This window comes from Bos javanicus, chromosome 3 (assembly GCF_032452875.1).
Source record: "Bos javanicus breed banteng chromosome 3, ARS-OSU_banteng_1.0, whole genome shotgun sequence".
NCBI lineage: Eukaryota > Metazoa > Chordata > Mammalia > Artiodactyla > Bovidae > Bos > Bos javanicus.
The window spans coordinates 56,343,883-56,359,097 of NC_083870.1; positions in this window are offsets into that span (position 1 = coordinate 56,343,883).

Consider the following 15,215-nt stretch of genomic DNA (forward strand, 5'->3'; position numbering starts at 1 on the left):
TGGGAACCCCAAAGATAGGTATGGATAATGCCGTATACAATGAATAGAATTACCACAGAGACTAAATAAGTCAATACTTGTAATGCACATAGAACAGTACCTAGCACAAAGTAAGCAATTTATTCAGTTCAGTTCAGTTGCTCAGTCCTGTCCGACTCTTTGCAACCTCATGAATCACAAACAGCACACTAGGATTCCCTGCCCATCACCAACTCCCAGAGTTTACCCAAACTGATGTCCATCGAGTCGCGGGTGCCATCCAGCCATCTCATCCTTTGTTGTCCCCTTCTCCTCCCACCTTCAATCTTTCCCAGCATCGGGGTATTTTCAAATGAGTCAGTTCTTCAAACAAGTGGCCAAAGTATTGGAGTTTCAGCTTCAGTATCAGTGCTTCCACTGAATATTCAGAACGGATCTCCTTTAGGATGGACCGGTTGGATCTCCTTGCAGTCCAAGGGACTCTCAAGAGTCTTCTTCAACACCACAGTTTTAAAAGCATCAATTCTTCGGCACTCAGCTTTCTTCACAGTCCAACTCTCACATCCATACATGACCACTGGAAAACCATAGTCTTGACTAGATGGACATTTGTTGAAAAAGTAATGCCTCTGCTTTTTAATATGCTATCTAGGTTGGTCATAAGTTTCCTTCCAAGGAGTAAGCATCTTTTAATTTCATGGCTGCAATCAACATCTGTGGTGATTTTCAGTTCAGTTCAGTTGCTGTCATGTCTGACTTTTTGCGACCCCATGAATCACAGCACGCCAGGCCTCCCTGTCCAGCAGCAACTCCCGGAATTCACCCAGACTCATGTCCATCAAGTTAGTATGCCACCGCCATCTCATCCTCTGTCATCCTCTTCTCCTCCTGCCCCCAATCCCTCCCAGCATCAGTCTTTTCCAATGAGTCAACACTTCGCATGAGGTGGCCAAAGTACTGGAGTTTCAGCTTTAGCATCATCCCTTCCAAAGAAATCCCAGGGCTGATCTCCTTCAGCCCTTGCAGTCCAAGGGACTCTCAAGAGTCTTCTCCAACACCACAGTTCAAAAGCATCAATTCTTTGGTGCTCAGCTCTCTTCACAGTCCAACTCTCACATCCATACATGACCACAGGAAAAACCATAGCCTTGACCTTTGTTGGCAAAGTAATGTCTCTGCTTTTGAATATGCTATCTAGGTTGGTCATAACTTTCCTTCCAAGGAGTAAGCATCTTTTAATTTCATGGCTGCAGTCACCATGTGCAGTGATTTTGGAGCCCCAAAAATAAAGTCTGACACTGTCTCCACTGTTTCCCCATCTATTTCCCATGAAGTGAAAGGACCGGATGCCATGATCTTCGTTTTCTGAATGTTGAGCTTTAAGCCAACTTTTTCACTCTCCTCTTTCACTTTCATCAAGAGGCTCTTTAGTTCCTCTTCACTTTCTGCCATAAGGGTGGTGTCATCTGCATATCTGAGGTTATTGATATTTCTTCCGGCAATCTTGATTCCAGCCTGTGCTTCTTCCAGTCCAGCGTTTCTCATGATATACTCTGCTTATAAGTTAAATAAGCAGGGTTACTATATACAGCCTTGACATACTCCTTTTCCTATTTGGAACCAGTCTGTTGTTCCATGTCCAGTTCTCACTGTTGCTTCCTGACCTGCATACAAATTTCTCAAGAGGCAGGTCAGGTGGTCTGGTATTCCCATCTCTTTCAGAATTTTCCACAGTTTATTGTGATCCACACAGTCAAAGGCTTTGGCATAGTCAATAAAGCAGAAATAGATGTTTTTCTGGAACTCTCTTGCTTTTTCCATGATCCAGCAGATGTTGGCAATTTGATCTCTGGTTCCTCTGCCTTTTCTAAAACTAGCTTGAACATCAGGAAGTTCACGGTTCACATATTGCTGAAGCCTGGCTTGAAGAATGTTGAGCATTTCTTTACTAGCGTGTGAGATGAGTGCAATTGTGTGGTAGTTTGAGCATTCTTTGGCATTGCCTTTCTTTGGAATTGGAATGAAAACTGACCTTTTCCAGTCCTGTGGCCACTGCTGAGTTTTCCATATTTGCTGGCATATTGAGTGCAGCACTTTCACAGCATCATCTTTCAGGATTTGGAATAGCTCAACTGGAATTCCATCACCTCCACTAGCTTTGTTCGTAGTGATGCTTTCTAAGGCCCACTTGACTTCACATTCCAGGATGTCTGGCTCTAGGTCAGTGATCACACCATCGTAATTTTCTAGGTCGTGAAGATCTTTTTTGTACAGTTCTTCTGTGTATTCTTGCCACCTCTTCTTGATATCTTCTGCTTCTGTTAGGTCCATACCATTTCTGTCCTTTATCAAGACCATCTTTGCATGAAATGTTCCCTTGATATCTCTAATTTTCTTGAAGAGATCTCTAGTCTTTTCCATTCTGTTGTTTTCCTCTATTTCTTTGCATTGATCACTGAAGAAGGCTTTCTTATCTCTTCTTGCTATTCTTTGGAACTCTGCATTCAGATGCTTATATCTTTCCTTGTCTCCTTTGCTTTTCACTTCTCTTTTTTTCACAGCTATTTGTAAGGTCTCCCCAGGCAGCCATTTTGATTTTTGCATTTCTTTTCCATGGGGATGGTCGTGATCCCTTCTGTTAGGTCCATACCTTATCTGTCCTTTATCAAGCCCATCTTTTCATGAAATGTTCCCTTGGTATCTCTAATTTTCTTGAAGAGATCTCTAGTCTTTCCCATTCTGTTGTTTTCCTCTATTTCTTTGCATTGATCCCTGAGGAAGGCTTTCTTGTCTCTCCTTTCTATTCTTTGGAACACTGCATTCAGATGTTTATATCTTTCCTTGTCTCCTTTTCTTTTCACTTCTCTTCTTTTCACAGCTATTTGTAAGGCCTTCCCAGACAGCCGTTTTGCTTTTTTGTATTTCTTTTCCATGGGGATGGTCTTGATCTCTGTCTCCTGTACAATGTCATGAACCTCAGTCCACAGTTCATCAGGCACTCTATCATATCTAGTCCCTTAAATCTATTTCTCACTTCCACTGTATAATCATAAGAGATTTGATTTAGGTCATACCTGAATGGTCTAGTGGTTTTCCCTACTTTCTTCAATTTCAGTCTGAATTTGGCAATAAGGAGTTCATGATCTGAGCCTCAGTCAGCTCCCGATCTTGTTTTTGCTGACTGTATGGAGCTTCTCCATCTTTGGGTGCAAAGAATATAATCAATCTGATTTCAGTGTTGACCATTTGGTGATGTCCATGTATAGAGTCTTCTCTTGTGTTGTTGGAAGAGGATGTTTGCTATGACCAGTGTGTTCTCTTGGCAAAACTCTACTAACATTTGCCCTGCTTCTTTCCGTATTCCAAGGCCAAATTTGCCTGTTACCCCAGGTGTTTCTTGACTTCCTACTTTTGCATTCCAGTCCCGTATAATGAAAAGGACATCTTTCTGGGTGTTAGTTCTAAAAGGTCTTGTAGGCCTTCATAGAACCATTCAACTTTAGCTTCTTCAGTGCTACTGGTTGGGGCATAGACTTGGATTACTGTGATATTGAATGGTTTGCCTTGGAAATGAAAAGAGATCATTCTGTCATTTTTGAGATTGCATCCAAGTACTGCATTTCGGACTCATTTGTAGACCGTGATGGCTACTCCATTTCTTCTAAGGGATTCCTGCCCACAGTAGTAGATATAATGGTCATCTGAGTTACATTCACCCATTCCAGTCCATTTCAGTTCGCTGATTACTAGAATGTCGACATTCACTCTTGCCATCTCCTGTTTGACCACTTCCAATTTGCCTTGATTCATGGACCCAACATTCCAGGTTCCTATGCAATATTGCTCTTTACAGTATCGGACCTTGCTTCTATCACCAGTCACATCCACAACTGGGTGTTGTTTTTGCTTTGGCTCCATCCTTTCATTCTTTCTGGAGTTATTTCTCCACTGATCTCCAGTAGCATATTGGGCACCTACCAACCTGGGGAGTTCCTCTTTCAGTATCCTATCATTTTGCCTTTTCATACTGTTCATGGGGTTCTCAAAGCAAGAATACTGAAGTAATTTGCCATTCCCTTCTCCAGTGGACCACATTCTGTCAGACCTCTCCACCATGACCCTCCCATCATTGGTGGCCCCACACAGCATGGCTTAGTTTCATTGAGTTAGACAAGGCTGTGGTCCATGTTATCAGATTGACTAGTTTTCTGTGATTATGCTTTCAGTGTGTCTGCCCTCTGATGCCCTCTTGCAACACCTACCATCTTACTTGGGTTTCTTTTACCGTGGACGTGGGGTATCTCTTCATGGCTGCTCCAGCAAAGTGCAGCCACTGCTCCTTACCTTGGACAAGGGGTATCTCCTCACGGCTTCCCCTCCTGACCTTGAATTATTTGTGGTCATTAAATTAAAATTTTGAAATTTACAGATTATTTGCCTAATTTCTTAACACTTGAATATATCTCTCCTCATGTAAATTTTAGAATTAACACCCTTATTAGGATCTTTAAAATTTTTAATTTTAACAGACCTGCACATATTTAAAGTATAAAAGGGGTTTCCTAGGTGTATCCAGAGTACATCATACAAAATGCAAGGCTGGATGAAGTACAGCTGGTAACAAGATTTTGGGAGAAATATTGATAATCTAAGATATACAGCCTTGTCTAACTCAATGAAACTATGAGCCATGCCATGTAGGGCCACCCAAGATGGATGGGTCATGGTGGAGACTTCTGACAAAATGTGGTCCACTGGAGAAGGGAATGGCAAACCACTTCAATATTCTTGCCTTGATAACCCCATGAACAGTATGAAAAGGCAAAAAGATAGGACACTGAAAGATGAACTCCTCAGGTTGGTAGGTGCCCAATATGCTACTGGAGAACAGTGAAGAAACAACTTCAGAAAGGATGAAGAGATGGAGCCAAAGCAAAAGCATCACCCAGTTGTGGATGTGACTGGTGATGGAAGTAAAGTCTGATGCTGTAAGAGCAATACTGGAATGTTGGGTCCATGAATCAAGGCAAATTGGAAGTGGTCAAACAGGAAATGGCAAGAGTGAACATCGACATTTTAGGAATCAGTTAACTAAAATGGACTGGAATGCCTGAATTTAACTCAGATGACCATTGTATCTACTACTGTGTGCAAGAATCCCTCAGAAGAAATGGAGTAGCCATCATAGTTAACAAAAATTCCAAAATGTAGTACTTGGATGCAGTCTCAAAAACCACAGGATGATCTCTGATCCTTTCCAAGGCAAACCATTCAATATGACAATAATCCAAGTCTATGCCCTGACCAGTAATGCTGAAGAAGCTGAAGTTGAATGGTTCTATGAAGACCTTCTAGAATTAACTCCCCAAAAAAGATGTCCTTTTCATTATAGGGAACTGGAATGCAAAAGTAGGAAGTCAAGAAACACCTGGAGTAACAGGCAAATTTGGCCTTGGAATACAGAATGAAGCAAGGCAAAGGCTGATGGAGTTTTGCCAAGAGAACACACTGGTCATAGCAAACACCCTCTTCCAACAACACAAGGGAAGACTCTACACATGGACATCACCAGATGGTCAACACTGAAATCAGATTGATTATGTTCTTTGCAGCCAAAGATGGAGAAGCAAAAACAAGTTAGCAAGAACAAGACAAGGACCTGACGGTGGCTCAGATTATAAACAACTTATTGCTGAATTCAGATGTAAATTGAAGAAAGTAGGAAAAACCACTAGATCATTCAGGTATGACCTAAATCAAATCCCTTACGAGTATGCAGTAGAAGTGACAAATGGTTTCAAGGGATTAGATCTTATAGGCAGAATGCCTGAAAAACTATGGACAGAGGTTCATGATATTGTACAGGAGGCAGGGATCAAGACCATCCCCAAGAAAAAGAAATGCAGAAAGGAAAAATGGTTGTCTGTGGAGGCCTTACAAATAGCTGAGAAAAGAAGAGCAGCAAAGGGCAAGGAGAAAAGGAAAAATATACCCATTTGAATTTAGAGTTCCAAAGAATAGCAAGGAGAGAGAAGAATGGTTTCCTCAGTAATCAATGCAAAGACACTGAGGAAAGCAATAGAATGGGAAAGACTAGATATCTCTTCAAGAAAATTAGAATTACCAAGGGAACTTTTCATGCAAAGATGGGCACAATAAAGGGAAGAAATTGTATGGACCTAACAGAAACAGAAGATATTAAGAAGAAGTGGCAAGAATACACAGAAGAATTATACAAAAAAAATCTTCATGACCCAGATAATCACAATGGTGTGATCACTCACCTAGAGCCAGAAATCCTGGAATGTGGAGTCAAGTGGGCCTTAGAAAGCATCACTACGAACAAAGCTAGTGGAGGTGATGGAATTCCAGTTGAGCGATTTCAATCCTAAAAGATGATTCAATGAAAGTTCTGCACTCAATATGCCAGCATATTGGGAAAACTCAGCAGTGGCCACAGGACTGGAAAAGGTCAGCTTTCATTCCAATCCCAAAGTAAGGCAATGCCAAAGAATGTTCAAACTGCTGCACAATTGCACTCATCTCACATGCTAGCAAAGTAATGCTCAAAATTATCCAAGCCAGGATTCAACAGTCTGTGACCATGAATTTTCAGATATTCAAGCTGGATTTAGAAAAAGCAGAGGAACCGGAGATCAAATCACCAACATCTGCTGGATCATCGAAAAAGTAAGAGAGTTCCAGAAAAACATCTACTTCTGCTTTATTGACTACACCAAAACCTTTGACTGTGTGGATCACAACAAACTGTGGAAAATTCTTCAAGAGATGGGAATACCAGACCACCTGACCTGCCTCCTGAGAAATCTATATGCAGGTCAAGAAGCAACATTTAGAACTGCACATGGAACAACAGCTTTGTTCAAAATTGGAAAAAGAGTACGTCAAGACTGTATATTGTCACCCTTTTATTTAATTTTTATGCAGGGTACATCATGAGAAATCTGGCTGGGATGAAGCACAAGCTGGAATCAAGATAGCCGGTAGAAATATCAATAACCTCAGATATGCAGATGACACCACCTTTATGGTAGAAAGTGAAGAACTAAAGAGCCACTTGATGAAAGTTAAAGAGGAGAGTGCAAAAGCTGGCTTAAAACTCAACATTCCAAAAAAAAAAAAAAACTCAACATTCCAAAAACTGAGATCATGGCATCCAGTCCCATCACTTCATGGCAAATAACTAGGGAAACAGTAGAAACAGTGACAGACTTTATTTTGGGGGGCTCCAAAATCACTACAGATAGTAACCACAGCCTAAAAAAGATTAGAATTAAAAGATGCTTGCTCCTTGGAGCAAAAGTTATGACCAACCTACACAACATATTAAAAAGCAGAGACATTACTTTGCCAACGAAGGTCTGTCTAGTCAAAGCTATGGTTTTTCCAGTAGTCATGTACGGGTGTGAGAGTTAGACTATAAAACAAGCTGAGCGCTGAAGAATTGATGCTTTTGAACTGTGGTATTGAGAAGACTCTTGAGAGTCCCTTGGACAGCAATGAGGTCCAACCAGTCAATCCTAAAGGAAATCAGTTCTGAATATTCATTGGAAGGACTGATGTTGAAGCTCAAACTCCAATACTTTGGCCACCTGATGCAAAGAACTGACTCATTGGAAAAAACCCTGGTGCTGGGAAAGATTGAAGGCCTGAGGAAAAAAGGGCTGACAGAAGATGAGATGGTTGGATAGCATCACCGACTCGATGGACATGAGTTTGAGCAAGCTCCGGGAGTTGGTGATGGACAGGGAAGCCTGGTGTGCTGCTGTCCATGGGGACATAAAGAGTTGGACACGACTGAGTAACAATTTAACTGAAAAGGTATTTAGAGGTTTATCATTTTGATTCTAATCTTTTTTACTCTAATGATTAATAATGTTAAGCATACTTCATATGCTTATTTTTTATTCATATATCCTCTTTGGTAAAATAGCTATTGTGCAGTCAAGGTACTCAAGATAGCTGTTCTGTTATTCTCTGTACATCCCCTGCCTGTCCAGGGTCTGCTACACCTGCACCCTACTCACATGATTGTCCTTCCTGCATACTTGCCCCAGTGAATAGTTGTTCTTATCAAAGGAGTGGTGAGGAATGTGTGCCTATCTACTGGTTTCCTTGGTAACTAATGAGCCCATCTGATGTCAGTATCCCTATAAATGGAAATCTCCTTCCCTGGGAGAAAAGACTGCCACCATGAGCTGTCCTACCTGCCACAATCCACACACAGGGAGGTGTCACTCTAAGACTTTGCTTCAGAGTGTCAGCTCCCCCTTCCATTAAACCATTGTCTCTATGAAACACTGAGGTCTTTCTTCAGTCTTGAATAGGCAAGCACAGGTCTTGTAGGCCTATGAGGTGCAGCGGAACAGCTACCTAAATCTTTTACTTATATTTCACTGTATTGTTTTTTCCTTATTTTTGAGTTTCATTTCTTCCCAGTCTGTCTTGCTTTTCATTCTCTTTCAAGTAAAAAGTTTTAAATTTTGATTAAGTTTTATTTATCATTTATTAATGTATGGATTTTGCATTTAATGTAGCTAAGAAATCTTTGCATAACACAAGAGTATGAAGATTTTTCTCCTTTTTTTTCTTTGGAGCTTTTATAGTTTTGGATTTTATATTAAGTTTAAGGCCCATTTTTAGTTAATGTTTCCATAATGCAAAGTAAAAATTGAAGTTTGTTTGTTTTTACATAGAGATATCCAATTATTTCAGTTCTATTTGTTGAAAATATTATCTTTTCTCCTTGAGTTACCTCACACTGTTGTCAAAAATTGACCATGTATATGTGGGTCTATTTCTGAATTCTATTTGATATCAGTTTCTGTTATTGTTCAATTTTATTTTTCTTCAAATTCATTCTAGCTTTTCTAGGTTCAGTGCATTTCTACATGAATTTCAGAATCAGCTTGTTAATGTCAACACTGAACATTTTTTCTGAAATTCTAATTAGGATTGTATTATATCTCTGGATCAATTTGAGGGATAGTGGATATCTGAACAATATTGAATATACTGATCTATGATTCATATCTCTTTATTTATATAGTCTTTTTCAATCGTTTCTAGTTTTCAATATAAAAGTTCTTCATATATTTTTGTATATGTGTGCATTCCTAACTATTTTGTATTTTTATGCTTTGTAAAGGGGCTTCCCAGGTGGCGCTAGTGGTAAAGGACCTGCCTGCCAATTCAGGAGACATAAGAGACATGGGTTCGATTCCTGGGCTGGGAAGATCCACTGGAAAGGGGTATGGCAACCCACTCCAGTATTCTTGCCTAGAGAATTCCATCAGCAGAGGAGCCAGGCAGAATACAGATTGTAGGATCGCAAACCGTCAGACACAACTGAAGCGACTTAGTATATACACTTAATAAATGATATTGATTTTCAATTTCAATTGTTTAATGCTAGCATATCAAACAGAGAAGGCAATGGCACCCCACTCCAGTACTCTTGCCTGGAAAATTCATGGACAGAGGAGCCTGGTAGGCTGCAGTCCATGGGGTCGCTAAGAGTTGGACACGACTGAGCGATTTCACTTTCACTTTTCTCTTTCATGCATTGGAGAAGGAAATGGCAACCCACTCCAGTATTCTTGCCTGGAGAATCCCAGGGATGGCGGAGCCTGGTGGGCTGCTCTATGGGGTCGCACAGAGTCGGACATGACTGAAGCGACTTAGCATTAGCATATCAAAATATACTGATCTTTTTGTATGCTGAACTTGTGTCCTGAAACTTTGATAAATTAACTCATTGTTCAGTTCAGTTCAGTCAATCACATGTCCGACTCATTGTGACAACATGGACTGCAGCACGCCAGGGTTCTCTGTCCATCACCGGCTCCTGGAGCTTATTCAAACTCATGTCCATCAAGTCAGTGATGCCATCCAACAATCTCATCCTCTGTTGTCCCCTTCTCCTCCTTCCTTCAATCTTTTCCAGAATCAGGGTCTTTTTCAATGAGTCAGTTATTCACATGAAGTGGCCAAAGTATTAGAGTTTCAGCTTCAGCATCAGTCCTTCCAATGACTATTCAGGACTGATTTTCTTTAGGATTGACTGGTTGGATCTCCTTGCAGTGCATTCCAAGGGACTCTCAAGAGTCTTCTCCAACACCACAGTTCAAAAGCATCAATTCTTCGGTGCTCAGCTTTCTTTATAGTCCAGCTCTCACATCCATACATGACCACAGGAAAAGCAGTAGCTTTGACTAGACAGATCTTTGTTGGCAAAGTAATGTCTCTGCTTTTTAATATGCTGTCCAGGTTGGGCATAACTTTTCTTCAAAGGAACAAGTGTCATTTAATTCCATGGCTGCTGTCACCATCTGCAGTGATTTTGGAGCCCCCAAAAATAAAGTCTCTCCCTGTTTCCATGTTTCCCCATCTATTTGCTGTGAAGTGATGGGACCTTATGCCATGATCTTAGTTTTCTGAATGTTGAGTTTTAAGCCAGCTTTTGCACTCTCCTCTTTCAGTTTCATCAAGTGGTTCTTTAGTTCTTCACTTTCTACCATAAAGGTGGTGTCATCTGCATATCTGAGGTTATTGATATTTCTCCTGCCAATCTTGATTCCAGCTTGTGCTTCATCCAGCCTGGCATTTCACATGATGTATGCTGCATATAAGTTAAATAAGGAGAGTGACAATATATAACCTTGATGTCCTCCTTTCCTGATTTCAAACAAATCTGCTGTTCCATGTGCAGTTCTAAGTGTTGCTTCTTGACCTGCATACAGATTTCTCAGGAGGCAGGTCAGGTGGTCTGGTATTCCCATCTCTTGAAGAATTTTCCACAGTTTGTTGTGATCCACACAGTCAAAGGCTTTGGTGTAGTCAATAAAGCAGAAGTAGATGTTTTTCTGGAACTCTCTTGCTTTTTCGATGATCCAGTGGTTGTTGGCAATTGATCTCTGGTTCTTCTGCCTTTTTAAATCCAGCTTGAACATCTGGAAGTTCATGGTCACAGACTGTTGAATTCTGGCTTGGATAATTTTGAGCATTACTTTGCTAGCATGTGAGATGAGTGCAATTGTGCAATAGTTTGAGCATTCTTTGGCATTGTCTTTCTTTGGGATTGAAATTAAAACTGAGCTTTTCTAGTCCTGTGGCCACTGCTGAGTTTTCCCAATTTGCTGGCATATTGAGTGCAGCACTTTCACAGCATCATTTTTAGGATTTGAAGTGGCTCAAGAATTCCATCACCTCCACTAGCTTTGTTCATAGTGATGCTTCCTAAGGCCCACTTGACTTCACATTCCAGAATGTCTGGCTCTAGGTGAGTGATCACACCATTGTGATTATCTGGGGTCATGAAGATCTTTTTTTGTATAGTTCTTCTCTGTATTCTTGCCACCTCTTTTTAATATCATCTGCTTCTATTAGGTCCATACCATTGTATCTCACTGTTATGTAATATTTTATACATAAGCAATTGTGTCATTGAATAAGGAGAGTTTTACTATTTCCTATCATGAGAAATGCTGGACTGGAAGAAACACAAGCTGGAATCAAGATTGCCGGGAGAAATATCAATAACCTCAGATATGCAGATGACACCACCCTTATGGCAGAAAGTGAAGAGGAACTCAAAAGCCTCTTGATGAAAGTGAAAGTGGAGAGTGAAAAAGTTGGCTTAAAGCTCAACATTCAGAAAACGAAGATCATGGCATCCGGCCCCACCACTTCATGGGAAATAGATGGGGAAACAGTGGAAACAGTGTCAGACTTTATTTTTCTGGGCTCCAAAATCACTACAGATGGTGACTGCAGCCATGAAATTAAAAGACGCTTACTCCTTAGAAGGAAAGTTATGGAAACCTAGATAGCATATTCAAAAGCAGAGACATTACTTTGCCAACAAAGGTCCGTCTAGTCAAGGCTATGGTTTTTCCAGTGGTCATGTATGGATGTGAGAGTTGGACTGTGAAGAAGGCTGAGGGCCGAAGAATTGATGCTTTTGAACTGTGGTGTTGGAGAAGACTCTTGAGAGTCCCTTGGACTGCAAGGAGATCCAGCCAGTCCATTCTGAAGGAGATCACCCCTGGGCTTTCTTTGGAAGGAATGATGCTAAAGCTGAAACTCCAGTACTTTGGCCACCTCATGTGAAGAGTTGACTCATTGGAAAAGACTCTGATGCTGGGAGGGATTGGGGGCAGGAGGAGAAGGGGACGACAGAGGATGAGATGGCTGGATGGCATCACTGACTCAATGGACGTGAGTCTCAGTGAACTCCGGGAGTTGGTGATGGACAGGGAGGCCTGGCGTGCTGCGATTCATGGGGTCGCAAAGAGTCGGACACAACTGAGCGACTGATCTGATCTGATCTGATTTAAGCTAGATAAGTTAATATCTTGTCTCATTTTGCTATCTAGTGTTCAGTACAATTTGAATTAAAATAACAGTAGTATGCATTCTTCCCATTTACTGGAGTAGATTGGACAATGCATTCAATCTTTCAAGATTATAATTGATTTTAATGTTAGAGATATGTTTTTCATTGGTGCAATTTAACAATTTGAATAAATGCTCATGTATTCCTAATGTATTGATTTCAAATGTTAAGCCAGTCTTGGATTCATGGCATAAGCATCACTTGGTCATGGTATATTTGCATTTTATATATTGTTGGATTAAATTTTTGTATCTTTGTTTATGAAGGATTTTGGTCTATAACTGTTTTTTGTTTCTTTGTTTATTTTATTTCCTTGATATCTTATTGGCATAATGCTGGCTTCACAAACTGAACTGGGACATCATTCCCTTCACCTCAATTTTCTAAAAGAGTTAGTGCTGAATTGGTATTATTTCTTCTTTAAGTGATCCAGTGATGTCATCTAGGCTTACAGTTTTCTTTGTGGGAAGGTTTTTAACTATATAACAATTTCTTTTCTACATATAGGACCATTTACATTATCTGTTTCTTTTTTATTATGCTTTCATAGTTTGTGACTGGAAGAAATTTTTCTCTTTTCCTAAGTTGTCAGATTTATTTATACTAAGCTGCCATAATATTCCCTTATGATGCTTTTCATACCTGTGAAAGCTGTAGTGGTGTTACCTCTTTCATTCCTGATGTTACCAATTTGAATCTTCTCTCTTTTTTCTGATCATCTTGTTAGAGTTCTATCAGTTTGAGTGATCTGTTCAAAACACCAGCTTTTGGATTCATTAATCTTCAGTTCAGTTCAGTTCAGTTGCTCAGTCGTGTCCGACTCTTTGCGACCTCATGAACTGCAGCACGCCGGGCCTCCCTGTCCATCACCAATTCCCGGATATATATATTTAAACTTTTAATTGATTTTTGCTCTGATCTTCATTATTTCCTTTACTCTGCTTACTTTTGTTTATTTTTTTCTATTAATAATTCCTTAAGCCAAGGCTACTGATTTATTCCTTTATTTATTTCTAATGTAGATATAGTAATTTAGTAGTAGTTTAGTAATATAAACTTCCTTCTTCATTTCCACCAGTAGTGCATCCCACAAATTTTTTTTATGTTTTGTTTTCATATTCATTGATTTCAAACCACTTTCTAATTTCCATTTTGATTTCTTACTTTACCCGTTGGTTATTTACACTTATGTTAATTACTTCCAAATATTTGGGGATTTTTCCAGAGAGCTTTCTACTATTGATTTCTACTTACATTGCATACAGCTACATTGTAGTCAGAAAGTATGTATTTTTTAAGTTTCTTGAGACTTATTTTATTGCCTAAACCTCAGCTTATTTTTGTAAATTCTGTGTGTATTTTTCTGTTTTGAGATAAGGTGTTTTTAAAATATCAACTAGGTCTATATGGTTGATATAGTGTTCAAATATATGTCTTCACTGGTTTCTATTTGTCTCTTTTCCAATTATTGAGAAAGGAATGTTAAAAACCTCTATTTATAATTAAATATTTGTTTATATCTCTTTATAGCTCTATGGGTTTTATGTTATATATTTTGAAGTTCTGTTATTAAATGCATAGACATTTGTTATTGCTGTCCCATTGCTAAATTATGTCTGACTCTTTGCAACCCCATGAACTGCAGTGTGCCAGGGTTCCCTGTCCTTCACTATCTTCTGGAGTTTGGTCAAACTCATGTCCATAGAGTCAGTGATGCCATCCAACCATCATTATATCCTCTTGATGATTTCACCCATATCTCGTTAGTAAGATGTACTTCTTGACCCATGGTAATATTTTTTGCTCTAAAATCTACTTTATCTGATATTAATTTGACTACTCCAAAATCTCTTGATTGGTATTATTGGATTATATATACTTTTTCTCTCCTTTCCTTTTGTCTGTGTCTTTATATTGCAAATGTTTTTCTTGCAAGCAAGGTCTTCTTGTTTTTTCCAATTTGATAATCCCTGTCTTTTAGTTACGGGCTTTCCTGATAGCTCAGTTGGTAAAGAATCTGCCTGAAATGCAGGAGACCCCGATTCAATCCTAGGGTTGGGAAGATCTGCTGGAGAAGGGATAGGCTACCCACTCCAGTATTATTGGGCTTCCCTTGTGGCTCAACTAGTAAAGAATCTGCCTGAAATGTGGGAGACCTAGGTTAGTTGGACTAATAAAGAATCTGCCTGAAATGTGGGAGACCTGGGTTATTTGGGGCATTTAAAATATTTACCTTTGAAAGTAATTGTTGATGTTGCTGAGTTAAAATCTACCATGTTTCTACTGGTGTATCCCCTGGTGGCTCAGATGGTAAAGAATGTTTCTAACAGTTTCTAGTTATCTGATGTTCTTTATTTCCCATTTTAAAATTTCTCTTTAATAGTAATTGGCTCTTTTGGCTTATTATCTATAACTCTGTTTTGTGTGTTTTATTTGACTAGTTTATGGTATGTATCATTTACTTATTACAGAATATTTTCAAGTGATCTTATGCTATTTAATGTATCAGAAACTTGCAGTGATATAATTTAACTTATCCCATCCTGTCCATGTTCTATTGTTTTTATACATTTACTTCTATAGATGTTATCAATCCCACAATACATTGTTTGTTTTTTCCTTTCAATAGTCAACTATCTTTCAAAGAGATTTAGAAAATAAGAAAATATACATAGTTACCTATATAATTACCATCTTAGGAGTCTTTCAGTCTTGGATGCAGTGTTCCTTTTTGGTATAATTTTCCTTTTGCTTGAAGAACTTCCTTTAACCATTCTTATAGTGCAGGTGAGCCATTGATGATTTCTTTCTTCTTTTG